This window comes from Myotis davidii, unplaced genomic scaffold (assembly GCF_000327345.1).
Source record: "Myotis davidii unplaced genomic scaffold, ASM32734v1 scaffold1731, whole genome shotgun sequence".
NCBI lineage: Eukaryota > Metazoa > Chordata > Mammalia > Chiroptera > Vespertilionidae > Myotis > Myotis davidii.
The window spans coordinates 18,577-32,210 of record NW_006282428.1 but is presented as its reverse complement, the minus strand read 5'-3'; the positions used below and the strand labels follow the sequence as shown (position 1 = coordinate 32,210).

Sequence of the window (13,634 nt, the reverse complement as noted above, 5' to 3'; positions counted from 1 at the left end):
GAGATGTTTTCACTATGTATCTTTGCTACGCAACATCGATGTACATGTTTACATCCGGTTTTAGAGTTGCATTATTGGTCATGAGTAACATGAGTAATAATATTACTCGAGTGATGCCCAACTCTGGCCGTTGCGAGAGACAAATATTTGAATTATGCAATTTTTTGCCTCTGTTGATGCGTGTCATCCAAAATGAGTTCGCGTGTCACCTCTGACACGTGTGTCATAGGTTCACCATCACTGTAATAGATAGAATGTATACTTTGTAAAAGAATAAATTCTAAGAAAGATAAAGGAAGAGGTGGGGAACCAGGTTGATATTTTAGATTGTGTGGCCATGGAAGGCCTCTTATATTTGACGTTTAATTAAAGACATGAGATAGAAAAGAGATCTATCTATTAACACTACACACGTACACATACACATTTATATGCCTTATATACCTAATGAATAAGAAATCCATGTATGTGTATTTAAACTTTGTACTTACTAAATTTATTCTTATATTATTATGCCTATCTATTTGTATATTGCATTTTTAACATTTTTCTTTTTAATCTTATGAATTCATGGGTTTTTATAATTTGCACTCAAATAGTCACAACTTAGCCACTGGTGGCCACTTTAAGCTCCCTTCAGCACTGCTCTGACAACACCTTTGCAAGCATCCTTACTTTCTGGTAATAGTAGGATGTTCCAGACCCATCCTCAGTGTTTCCTGCCCAAAGTCATAAAGTTAGTTACCTTCAAAGGAATTTAGGAAAGGAGAAAACAAGCATATATATTTGAAAGAGGATATGAGACCAGAAATAGAAGTTTCCATTTAAAATTTTTCTCAGTAAAATGTCTTGCTGGCTAGATTTGGGAGCCTAACACAGACACTAAAGTAAAATTGGATTTTCCTTATATACCATATTTTCTATTTTGTATTGTTCCTACTGCCCAAGAAGAAAAGGATGGCACAACTTCACAAGAGAGCACACTTTAATAAAAAGTATATATTAATTACCTTTTATAAAGTTGTTTCAGGACTTGTGAAACATTATTTCAATAACTGATGTTTTAAAATGACCATTTGAAAATTAATTTAAAATTACATCAATTGATGTAAATGAGTCAAAAGAAACTGTGGCTATGCTCCAGATGCTTTACAATTCCAATTCTCTTTTCCTTATAGAAGAGTGGTTCTCAACCTTCTGGCCCTTTAAATACAGTTCCTCATGTTGTGACCCAACCATAAAACTATTTTCGTTGCTACTTCATAACTACAATGTTGCTACTGTTATGAATCATAATGTAAATATCTGATATGCAGGATGGTCTTAGGCGACCCCTATGAAAGGGTTGTTTGACTGCCAAACGGGCAGCGACCCACAGGTTGAGAATCGCTGCTTTAGAAGGTTTTCTTTATTTTTAAAAGTATTTCAGATAGATGGCTGAGGAAACATTGCAAAACTTTGTGCGATATGTAATTAAATTTTCCACTGAGTCATGTACCCTTTTAGCAGTAGTGTCTTTGAATTTTGGACTGCATATGAATTTTGGGCAAAGTTGCTACCATTATAATTAGGCCCCATTTGGAGACTGCTAGAAAAAGATATTTTCTTGTTAGAACATGATTTCACATTGATATCTAGTTTCTACTTAACATATTAATTTGCTGTATCCTACTAAGATTTTCTACTTTATTTACAAACCTCAAGACAGAAACAATAGATTGTATAGTGGAGAAAAGCAGATTCCTTGAAGCCATGATGTGAAGGTACTTTAGTGACAGGGGAATGAGTCACCTTCCTGGTCAGCTCTCTTAAAGGTGTCTGTGTGGTAATTCTTGACATATCTTCCAGTAAGTATCTATTCTTTTGATTATTGGCATAACTATAGGCATGAGTGTTAGATCTTCATGTGGACATCAGCTCTTTTAGTTGGGAAAACTGGAAAAGGTGATTATATTTCTTACAGGCTAAGTTTAATTATCTGTAAAAATGAAATAATTTTAGCCTCTCAAGTTTTTGTGAGAATTACTTGAGAAAATGTTAATATGACAGCTAATGATGAAATAAAACAGGAAGTTGAATTGCATACCTGAGAGTAAGCTGTTCATGTGAGACAGAATTGCAAATTTTTCCCCTGTGTTTTGCCTCCCAATATAGAGAGCCCCAAACAGCAATACTCCAAGCCCTTCTCTCTGATACAGAGTCTCTCAGAGCTCCCTCTTTTTGGATATTTGAGGTTGTTAAAACTCTGCCTTCTAATAACATAGAGGCTAGGAAGGGTATAGCTCTTGGTTTTTTAGATTTGCCATTTATATTTTTGGACCTCAATTCATAGTACAGTATCAAAATAGTTTAATCCAACATTCACTTTTTAGTTCTTTCCCCAATCATTCCCAATTTGTATTTCCCAGAGGCATGCACACAGTTCTGTTTAAATATGTATATCTATTCCTTATCAAATTAGTCATGTTTTATGTTTAAAATTTACATTAATGGCATTTTGCTGTATAAAAGTGCCATTTTTGTCTACTCAGTACCATGTTTTTAGGTTTGTCATGTACCTCTGTGCACAGAACTATAATGCTATGTATTGTTTCTAACATTTGTGTAGTAATACATAGTATATATTTACTTCTTTTTGCTTATTCATTCCTATAGTGATGGGTACAACTCCTGGCTTCCACAAAGAACATCCTAGTATGTGTCTTCTTGTAGCTCTGAACTAGATTAGAGTACCCTGGAATATTGTGCAAAGGGTTTTTTTGGGTTTTTTGCATTGTTTCACAAGGTACAATGAGATTACTTTCTAGAATGCTTGCAACTGGTTACATTCACACCAGCAGCACCTCTTTCTATGGTATTTTCCTTGGATGGTTTAGTTTTCATTATTATTGTTGACTATTATTGGTGAGTTGAAGCATATCTCCATATCTCCATATACAACTCAGTCATTTGGAATCTCTTTCAAGTGTTTCTTCTTACCCTGTTCATCTCTTATTAAATATGTCTTCAAATCCATTCATAAAAGTTTAGTTAAAATATACTTGTAAATTCATCTTGGTTTTAGCTTTTTCTTCTTTTGAGGGAATATTTCTATACCATTTCAACTAATCAGGTTTATCAGATTTTATATTTCTTGTGTCAATTTTGATATCTATATATATAAAAGTCAAGCGACCAGAATGACCAGTTGCTATGATGCGCATTGTGACTGGCCAACTGGCATGATTGGGGGCGGCCCCTCCCCGCCCCTGGCTGGCCCCAGCTGGATCAGGGGCAGAGCTGGCTGGCCAACCTCCTGCGGCCCCTCCTCCAAGCTGGCCCCACCTCGACTTCCCACCCCCACCTCGGCTGGCCAACTGCTTGCAGCCCCTTGCCCCCACCGGCCTGGCCTGATTGGTCCCCACGGGGGTGGACTACCGGACCCCACCTATGCACGAATTCGTGCACCAGGCCTCTAGTTTTATTTATTTTTTAGAAATGTGTTCATTTTGTTTAGGTTGTCAATTTTGTTTGCAATACTCATTCATAATAGTTTTATTATTCTTGTAATTTTATTTCATTTCCTATTCATTTTCATATTTGCTCTTTAAAAAAATGTTTTTATTGATTTTACAGAGAGGAAGTGAGAGGGAGAGAAACAGTAATTAGTTGCTTCCCACATGTGTCCTGACTGGGAATTGCACCTGTGACCTTTTGGTGCACTGGATGATGTTCAACCAACTGAGCCATACCAGTCAGGACTCAAATTTGCTCTTTTGTATCTGCTTTGTCAAAGGTTTATATAACTTACTGAATGTCGATCATTTTAAATAATCTCTTTCTTAGTATTGTTACCCTTTTATTTCTCCTAATCCTCTTGGTTTCCACTTTTTATGTTTAAAATTTAATTATTTTTGTTTAAGTGTGCTGTGTCCCCCTTTTGAATTGAGAATTTAGTTTTTATTGTTATTCATTTCTACATGGGTTATAATTTAGGTGTCCTTTAAGTCAAAGGTCTTATCTTTTTGTTATTGTTTCTAAAGCTATCACATTGTAGTCAGACATTTATAAGAAACTTCCAAACTGTTTTCCAAAGTGGCTGTTCCATTTTGCATTCCCACTAGCAATGAATGAGAGCTCCTGTTGGTCCACATTCTCTCCAGTACTTGGTGGTGTCAGTATTTGGGATTTCAGCCATTTTAATAGTTGTGCAGTGATATCTCATTGTTTTAATTTGCATTCTCTGACAATGTATGATGTGGAGCATATTTTTTTTTGTGGGCACCCTGTGTTCTTGTGATCTCCCAGGACAGAAATCAAAGGAAATCACCAGACCCCAATACAGGCAAAGGAAAAATATTTCTGAGAATTAATTATTGGTGTTTAAAAAACAATTGATTTTTGGATATTGATTTTGTATTGTGCTACATTAAATCTAGTAGATTTTTGGTGGAGTCTTTACAGTTTTCTATGTACAACATCATGTTGTCTGCGAATAATGAGAGTTTTACTTCCTCCTTTCCCCTTTGGATGCCTTTTATTTCTTCTGCTTATCTGATCGCTGTGGCTAGGACTTCCAGTACTATGTTGAATAAAAGTGGTGAAAGCGGACATCCCTGTCTTGTTTCTGTTCTTAGGAGAAATGGTTTTAGTTTTTGCCCATTGCGTATGATGTTGTCTGTAGGTTTGTCAAGTATGACTTTTATTATGTTGAGATATTATCTCTCTATTCCAACATTGCTGAAAGTTTTTATCAAGAAAGGGTGTTGGGTATTGTTGAATGCTTTTTCTGCATCAATTGATATGATCATGCGATCTTGGCCTTGCACTCTGTTTATGTGATATTTCACATTTATTGATTTGCTAATATTATACCAGACTTGTATCTGCAGTATAAATCCCACTTGGTCATGGTTTATGATCTTTTCAGTGTATTGCTGGATCCGATTTGCTAATATTTTGTTGAAAATATTAGCATCTATATTCATCAGGGATGTTGGCCAGTAATTCTCTTTCTTTGTAATATCTTTATCTGGTTTGGAGATTACGATAGCTGACCTCACAAATAAAAGCTTGCAAGTGTCCTTTCTCTTGAATTTTTTTTGCAATAGTTTGAGGAATATAGGTGCTAGTTCTTCTATGAATGTTTGGTAAAACTCTCTTGTGAAGCCATCCGGACCAGGGCTTTTGTTTGCTGAGAGTTTTTTATTTTATTTTATTTTATTTTATTTTATTTTATTTTATTACTGCTTCTATTTCATTAGTTGTTATTGACCAATTCAATCAGGTTTTCTGATTCTTCTGATTCAGTTTTGGGAGATTGTATTTTTTTAGGAAGTTGTTCATTTCCACATTGTCCAGCTTGTTGGCATATAGTTGTTCATATTATTTTCTTATAATCCTTTGTATTTCTGTGGTCAGTGGTTACTTTTCCACTTTTGTTCCTGATTTTATTTATTTGGGACTTCTATGTTTCTTAATGAGTGAGCCTTATGGTTATTCAATCTTGTTTATCTTTTCAAAGAACCAGGTCGTAGTTTCATTGATTTTTGTATTGTATTTTTTTTATTATGTATGTCACTTATTTCTGCTCTAACATTTATTACTAGAGGCCCAGTGCACAAATTCGTGCATGGGTAGGGTCCAGCCAGCCCACCCCAATGGGGGCCGATCGGCTGGTGGGAGGTTGCAGGCAGGGGGCATCAGGGCTCCTATTGGGCTGGTTGGCCAGTTGGCCACTGCAGTGAGCATCATAACGACCTCATTCTGTCATTTCGGTCACTTGGCATATATATATACATATATACACATATATACACATATATACATATTTCCTTCCTTCTACTTTCTCTGGACTTTTCTTGTTTTTCTCTTTCTAATTCTTTAAGTTGTAGGGTTAAATATTATTAATTTTTAAATTATTTTTTTTGTTTTTTTGAGGTAGGCGTGTATTGCTATGAACTTTCCTCTTTGGACTGCTTTCACTGTGTCTCAGAGATTTGGGGTTGTTGTGTGTTCATTTTCATTTGTTTCCAGGAACTTTTTTATTTCTTTCTTGATCTCACTGGTTAACCATTCATTGTTTAATAATATGCAATTTATTCTTCATATGCTTGAATGTTTTTTGAGTGTTTTTACTGTTTTTCTATGCTGCCTTTAAGATTCTTTTTTGTCTTTAATTTCATTCCATTGTGATCTGAGAAGATGCTTGATATAATTTCAGTCTTCTTGAACATGTAGAGACTTGTTTTGTGTCCTAACATGTGGCCTTTTTTTTTTTCATTCTCATTGCTTAGGAAGTTTCTCCATCCCTTCATTCCCATCCTGTGTGTAACTTTTGTTCTGAGGTGTGTCATTACAGACATCATATATTTGGGTCATGTTTTTATATCCTTCAGCTACCCTACTTTTGACTGGGGCATTTATTCCATTTATATTTTTCTTATTGATGGGTACTTATTTATTGCCATTTAAATTCTGCACACCTATATTTTTCTTGCTATTTTTTCTCATTACAGCAGTCTGTTTAGCATTTCTTGTAGTGCGGGTTTGATGATGATAAACTCCTTCAGTCTTTTTTGTGTCTGGGAATCTCTTTATTCCACCATCTCTTTTGAATCATGTGCACTTGAGAAAAATGTATATTCTGCAGCTATGGCAGGGAAATGTTCTATAAATGTCAATTAAATCCATCTGACCCAATGTATATTCTGCAGCTTTCAGGGGAAATGTTCTATAAATATCAATTAAATCCACCTGATATTCTGTTTCCTTGTGTTTATTTTGTCTGAAGATCTATCCAGTGAAGTCAGTAGGGTGATAATGTCCCCTACTATGACTGTATTGATTACCTTGAGTACTTCCTGCCATTCCCTTCTGGTCAGTTGACAGCCTTGTGGGATATCCTTTGTAGGTAACAAATTGCTTTTCTCTTGCTGCCTTTAAGATTCTCTTTTTATCTTTAATTTTTGACATTTTAATTATGATGTGTTTGGGCATGGGCCTGTTTGGATTCTTCTTGTGTGGGACTCTCTGTGCCTCCTCTAATTGTGTGCCTTTTTCCTTCACCAGGTTTGGGAAGTTTTCTGCCACTGTTTCTTCAAACACATTCTCTGTTCCTTGCTCACTTTCTTCTTCTGATCCACCTACCATGAGAATATTATGTTTCATGTTGTCCCACAGTTCCCTTAAGCTGTCCTGTTTCTTAATTGTTTTTTTCTTTTTGGTTCTCTGATTCCATGATTTTTTTTTCTTTTTTCTACCCTATTTTCTCTTTTTTAATATTTATATATATTTCAGAGAGGAAGAGAGAGAAGGAGAGAGAGAGAGACAGAAACATCAATGATGAGAGAGAACCATTAATCAGCTGTCTCCTACATTCTCCCCACCACTGGGAATCGAGCCCACAACTCAGGCATGTACCCTTGACCAGAATCAAACCCGGGACCCTTCAGTCTGCAGGCCAATGCTCTATCCACTGAGCCAAACTAGCTAGGGTTCTATCTTCTAATTTACTGACCCAATTCTCAGCTTCCTCTAATCTGCTGTGTATTTTTTTCATTGTGTTCTTTATTAGTGCTATGTCATTCTTCATAGTTACTATATCTTTTCTCATGCTGTTGAGTGTTTTTGCCGTCATTATTCTGAACTCCATGTCTGATAAATTTCTTATCTCGATTTCACTTAGCTCTTCTTCTGGAGAATTCTCTTGTTCGTTCATTTGGGGGTTGTTTTTTTGTCTCCCCATTTTGGCTGCCTGTTTGGTTTTGTGACTATGTATTGTGTAGATATGTTACGCCTCAGAACCTCTAGCTCAGGACAGTGTCAAATGCTATTTCTATTTAGATCAGGCGAAGACTCAGAGAAAACAAATCCTCCTTTGAGGTATTTCAGGTGTCCTTTGGAACAACCCAGAGCCATTTCCAGGTTAAGTCTCATTTAAAAATTTAAACCCTGGGAAGTCTCAAACACCCTTGAAAAAAGAGATCATATATTACTATGAAGCAATAATTAGCTATTTACCCATAGTGACAATAAAAGATATCAAATAGTCTCTCTGGCAAGGGTCAGTGGTTGAGCATCATCCTATGAATTGGGAGGTCATAATTCTATTCCAGGTCAGAGCACATGCCCAGGTTGCAGGCTCGATCTCCAGTGGGGTGCCTGCAGGAGGCAGCCGATCAATGATTCTCATCATTGATATTTCTATCTCTCTCTCCCTCTCTTTTCCTCTCTGAAATCAATAAAATATATTTTTAAAAGATAACAAATTAAAATGTGCTTTAGAAAACTTTGGTTCTTAGCATTCAGAAGAATGTTTTCTTAAGTAATCAAGAGTCTAATTAAAACAATATGACTATCTTAGAACTATTTTAACAAAAATGAATCTGTGCTTTTAGGCAGAATTCTTTTTGTAATCCTATCTGGAGTAGAACAATAAATACAGAAAAAACTAACTGAGCAAAAAAGAACCAAACTTTCTTTTTTAAAAAAATAAATCTTTATTGTTCAGATTATTACAGTTGTTCCCCCATTTCCCCCCCCATAGCTCCTCTCCACCCAGTTCCCACCCCACCCTCTGCCCATTAACTCCCCCCGCCCCACTGTCCTCATCCATAGGTGTACGCTTTTTGTCACCAGGTCAAAGGTCAGACACATGGAAAATGTAGCTATTTCCATCCGCAATGTGTCCCTGTGTTCGGAAAGATCTCTCATGACTTGTTCACGCTCTACTCAGAAAGGGTATGGAGCCATGTAGTGGCTTTTTAAAATAATGTGTCCTCTTATGTTTAAAATGAAGATTTCGCTACCAAAAGTGAGGAAAAAGCAACACTACAGCTGCTCTCGCCCCTCTTGCCCTTCAGGTGATAGTTGTGCATGAGGCTGCGAGCTAGTTCGCGGGCCATCGACGAAGCCATCTAGGCGGCTCACACGGTTCTGCTGGCTTCCCAGGGGCCGTCGCTGCCTCACAGGGGCTGTTGTAGCCTCATAGGGGCCGTTGCAACCTCTCAGGGATAACCAAACTTTCATTCTACGTTAGCTTACATGTGATATTTAAATTTATTGACTTAATTAAAGTTCAGTCTATTCAACTTAGCCATATGTAAAATTTCCTCAAGATTTTTCTTAAAAGACCTACAATTTTATAATTTTCTTAGTCTCTCTTAGTTTGTCTCTTCTTATTTATTTAGAAAAAACAAACTTATTTTAAGACAAACCTTGTTCTTTTTATTCTTTCAAAAATGTACTTTCAGACCTGATGCCTTCTACTACTAAAACCTACAGTTTCTTTCCATCTTAATTAGAATTCTTAACATTTAGAAGCCCTAATTTGAGTGACACCCAAAAGTAAATAATTAGTGCTCCTTAGATTGGCAATTCATGAACACGATTTATAACCCCTAGAAACAAAGGTTCCCTGATTGGCAAAAACATTCATATTTTCCAGAAATAATCATTTTCTAATATAGCACAGGATAGTTTTATTAAAAGACCCTACATCTCTAGTCTCCACCAAAAGCCAAAAAATAAGAAAACAAATTTATGCAGCAATTAATGCTTCAGCATTTACTTCATTATAACAGAGATAATGTGAATTTATTTTTCCAAACATAGATAAAGCAAAATATGTACTAAATTTTAATAAATTTGGTAATTTCAGAGAAATAATGGCATGAAATTTCCCCTTGATCTCTCCCCTTAAATTTTCAACAATTTGAACAACAATAATTCAAAAAAGGATTCCCTGTTCAAGACAGAAACACAACTGAGAGATCTGTGCATTGAAACATCTGAAGGTGGACAAGTGGGAGCAAACCAGGGAGGAGGGTAGCGAGAAGACCTGAGACACTGCCAGGGACACAACCCCTAAGGTCACAGCCCAAAGCTCACTAGGGATCTCAACCTGGAGAGGGGAGGAATCAGGTTGCTGCTGTTGTTCCCTTCAGCCAGGAGGAGCACAGAGATACAGTGAGCATTCCCATGGGAGTGGTCAATACACTCTCAGGCTGAACCTAGTGACTTTGGAAGGGACAAAGCACCAAGGTGTGGCCAAAGTTGTGTGACAATCACCATACCAGACAGAAAAACAGAGCCTCAGAGCCTGGCCACTTCCCCTTACAGTGGGCCCAGAAGAATCTGTAATAGTGAGTGTCAAGTTACAGAGCACGTTATTTACAAACCTGTTAACTGGTACTACAGGATCATTTATTCCTGAGCAACAGGCACTCTGCAACTAATCTCAGGGTCAGGTAGAGATACAGAGGGGAGGCTGCTGAGGTCTGCCTATCACTGTTATTGGGAGAACAAAACAACAAAGGCATCAGCCAGCCTCCTCCAGCACACCCTACACCCCATTATGGTTGCACTTCCGGCACATTCTGGCTGCAGGGGGACAGCACTGGGGTTTCACAGATTTGGAACCCCATTATCCCCTGCAGGTTAGTCCCTTGACACCTAGGCAACCTGAATGCCAGAGGAAATGCCCATTTTTTCCTCAGAACACAGAACATCTTACACCACCCTGCAGAGGTCTGAAAAGTTAGAGCAGTGCAAAGAACTAAAAAATGTATGCCTCAGCACTACATACTAGGAAACAATAGAAAGACTTTTTATCAAGCTACTAGAGAAATTCTAGTCATACATAAATGCCTAGACCAGAGGTTCTCAACCTGTGGGTCGCGACCCCTTTGGGGGTCCAACGACCCTTTCACAGGGATCGCCTAAGACCATCGGAAAACACATATATAATTACATATTGTTTTTGTGATTGCTCACTATGCTTTGATTATGCTAAATTTGTAACAATGAAATTGGGGGTCATCACAACATGAGGAACTGTATTAAATGGTCGTGGCATTAGGAAGGTTGAGAGCCACTGGCCTAGACAGAGAAGGAATCCATCAAACCCCATGAATAACCAAGGTAATAAGGCAGCTCAGAAAGAAAATTAAACATCTCCAGAAAATAAAGACATGTAAATATGTAATTTAAATAACAGAGATTTCAAGATTGCAGTTCTGAGAATAACGAATTACAAGAAAACACAGATAAGCAGTGTAATGAACTCAGAAATAAAAACAATGAAAAAAATGAGTACTTTATCAAAGAGATTGAAAGAACCAAATAGAAATTCTGGAGATAAAGAACTCAATGAGAGATAAAGAATGAACTAGAGAACTTATGAAATAGAGCTGACCAGATGGAGGAAAGAATTGGTGATATTGAAGATAGAAATCTAGAAATGGCTCATGGAAGAAAAGAGCATAAAAAAAATGAAAGTACTCTATGAGAAATATCTGACTCCATCAGAAAGATTATCATAAGAATATAAGGAATAACATTAGAAGATGAGGAGAAGGGAACAGAGGACCGATTCAAACAAATATTTGACATAAACTTCCCAAACCTTTGGAGAGATCTAAATTCTTGAACCCAAGAAGCAAATTATCCTAATTATCTCAATCAAAAAAAGGTCTCCAATGCACATTGTATTAAAACTGTCAAAAAATTATTGGCAAAGAAAGAATTCTCAAGGCAGCCAGGGAAAAGAAGAAAGTAACCTATAAAGGGAAAACCCATTTGGTTATCATCAGACTTCTCAGCAGATACACTATAAGGTAAGGGAGTGGAACCAAGTATTCAAACTACTGAAAAGGGAAATTCCAGTCAAGAATAATATATCCAGCAAAGTTATTCTTTAAATATAAAGGAAAAGTAAAGACTTTTCCAGACATACAGAAGCTTAGGGAATTTACCACCAGAAAATCTCTGCTGCAGGAAATTATTGTACCTGAACCAAAGTACAAAAGAACACAAAACTATTAGTAAAATCAACAACAGGCAGACAGAAGCAAGATATTACAAACCCGTTCTAGAATAGGTTACTATACATTTGAATATTACATAAAGTTTAAACATTAAAAAATGTTTAATAACATTAGCAGTATGTTAGCAGTAGCTACTGTAACTTGGAAATAAACTCAGAGGGTAAATAGGGATAATTCACAACAACACAAACATAAAAGGGGAGGAGTTAAAGGTCTGAATTTGCTAGGGGGCAAGGGGATGGAGATTGCATGTATTCAGAAGAAAAAGAACTACACACACACACACACACACACACACACACATAGCTGTCGGTGGGGTGGGGGGAGGACTGGATGAAAGAAGGTGAAAGGATTAATCAAAGAAGATATATGCATAACCCATAGACACAGACAACAGTGTGGTGATGGCCAGAGGAAAGGGGAGATGGCAGAGGCTTGATGGAGTTTGGCAAAGGCGGGCAGGGGAGGAGGATGAGGACATATGTAATAGGAAAACAGTAAAAATAAAGTTAAAAGTTGAGACACATAATTTTAAAGAAGAGGAAACAGAGAAAAAAATTACATAATACCACCAGACTCAAACAACAGACAGAAATGCAAGGAAAAAAACAATGGAGAAACAGAGCTACCAGAAAACAAAGATAAAATGGCTGTAGGAAATCCTTGTGCATCAATAATCATCCTAAATGTAAATGGACTGAATTCATCAATAAAAAGGCACAGAGTAGCAGATTAGATAAAAACAACAACAACCACATGCTGCCTTCAGGAAATGAATCTAAGCTGCAAAACCATACTAGTATATAGCCTCAAAGTAAAAGGGTGGAAAATTATTCTCAAAGTAAATGGCATCCAGAGGAAATCAGGTATAGGTATAGTTATATCTGAAAAAAACAACAACAACCTTTCATGACAACATAAGTAACAAGGAACAAATGACATTTTATAGTGATAAAAGGGATACTACATCAAGAAGAAAACATAACACTTCTCAAAGAGGGAGCACTGACATGTATAAAACAACTGCTATTGGAACTAAAGGGAGAAACTGACAATAACACAATCATAGTAGGAGACCTAAATACTCCACTGACAGCTATGCATAGATCATCCAAACAGAAAATTAATAAAGAAATATGAGGCTGAGACACGTCCCAAGGCTTATCCCGGAGCAAATAGAATGAGCAGCTGAAACAAACATCCACCCCCGAATTGGCGAAGTATACTCAGCTGGTGAGACAGTTTGCACCCGGGAAGGGCAGAGTTCCCCTGGAAAGTGCTAGAGAGCAAGCCACATAACCAGACACCTGGAGAGGAGGAGCAGCGATGCGTGCAGCTCACTCCCGTCCAAAGAGCAGCAGCCGTGCAAGCAGCCTACCCCCTCCCGAGGAGCAGCAAGTAGACTTGCAATCAACCTGTCCAAGTCCAAGGAGCAGTAGCCCCACAAGCAGCCCACCACATCAGAGGAACAACAGCAGCGTGCAGCCAGCCCCCATCCAAGGAACAGCAGCCACGTGAGCAGTCCGCCCCAGTTCAAGGAGTAGCAGCTGTATAAATAAATATAAATTGTTATTTATTAAATAATAAATAATTTATAAAATTATTAAAACTAAATGATCATTAAAATAAAACATAAAATACTAATGGGATGAGGTAAAGTTTATAGAGAAATTTATATTCATAAATACATATACTAGAAAAGAACAAATGATATGATTTCATCTCAGAAATTTGGAAAAATTACTGCAAATTAAATTCAAAGATGAGTAAGAAAATAATAAAAATAGAAAAATAAACACCTACACAATGGAGAGTATAGAACTAAAG

At 37.0% G+C, this 13,634-nt stretch overlaps 1 pseudogene; it reads right to left on the bottom strand.

The window, feature by feature from the left end:
- Positions 1-8,885, bottom strand: part of LOC102773751 — a 15,302-nt pseudogene extending 6,417 nt beyond the window's left edge.
- Between the last annotated feature and the right edge of the window lie 4,749 nt (positions 8,886-13,634).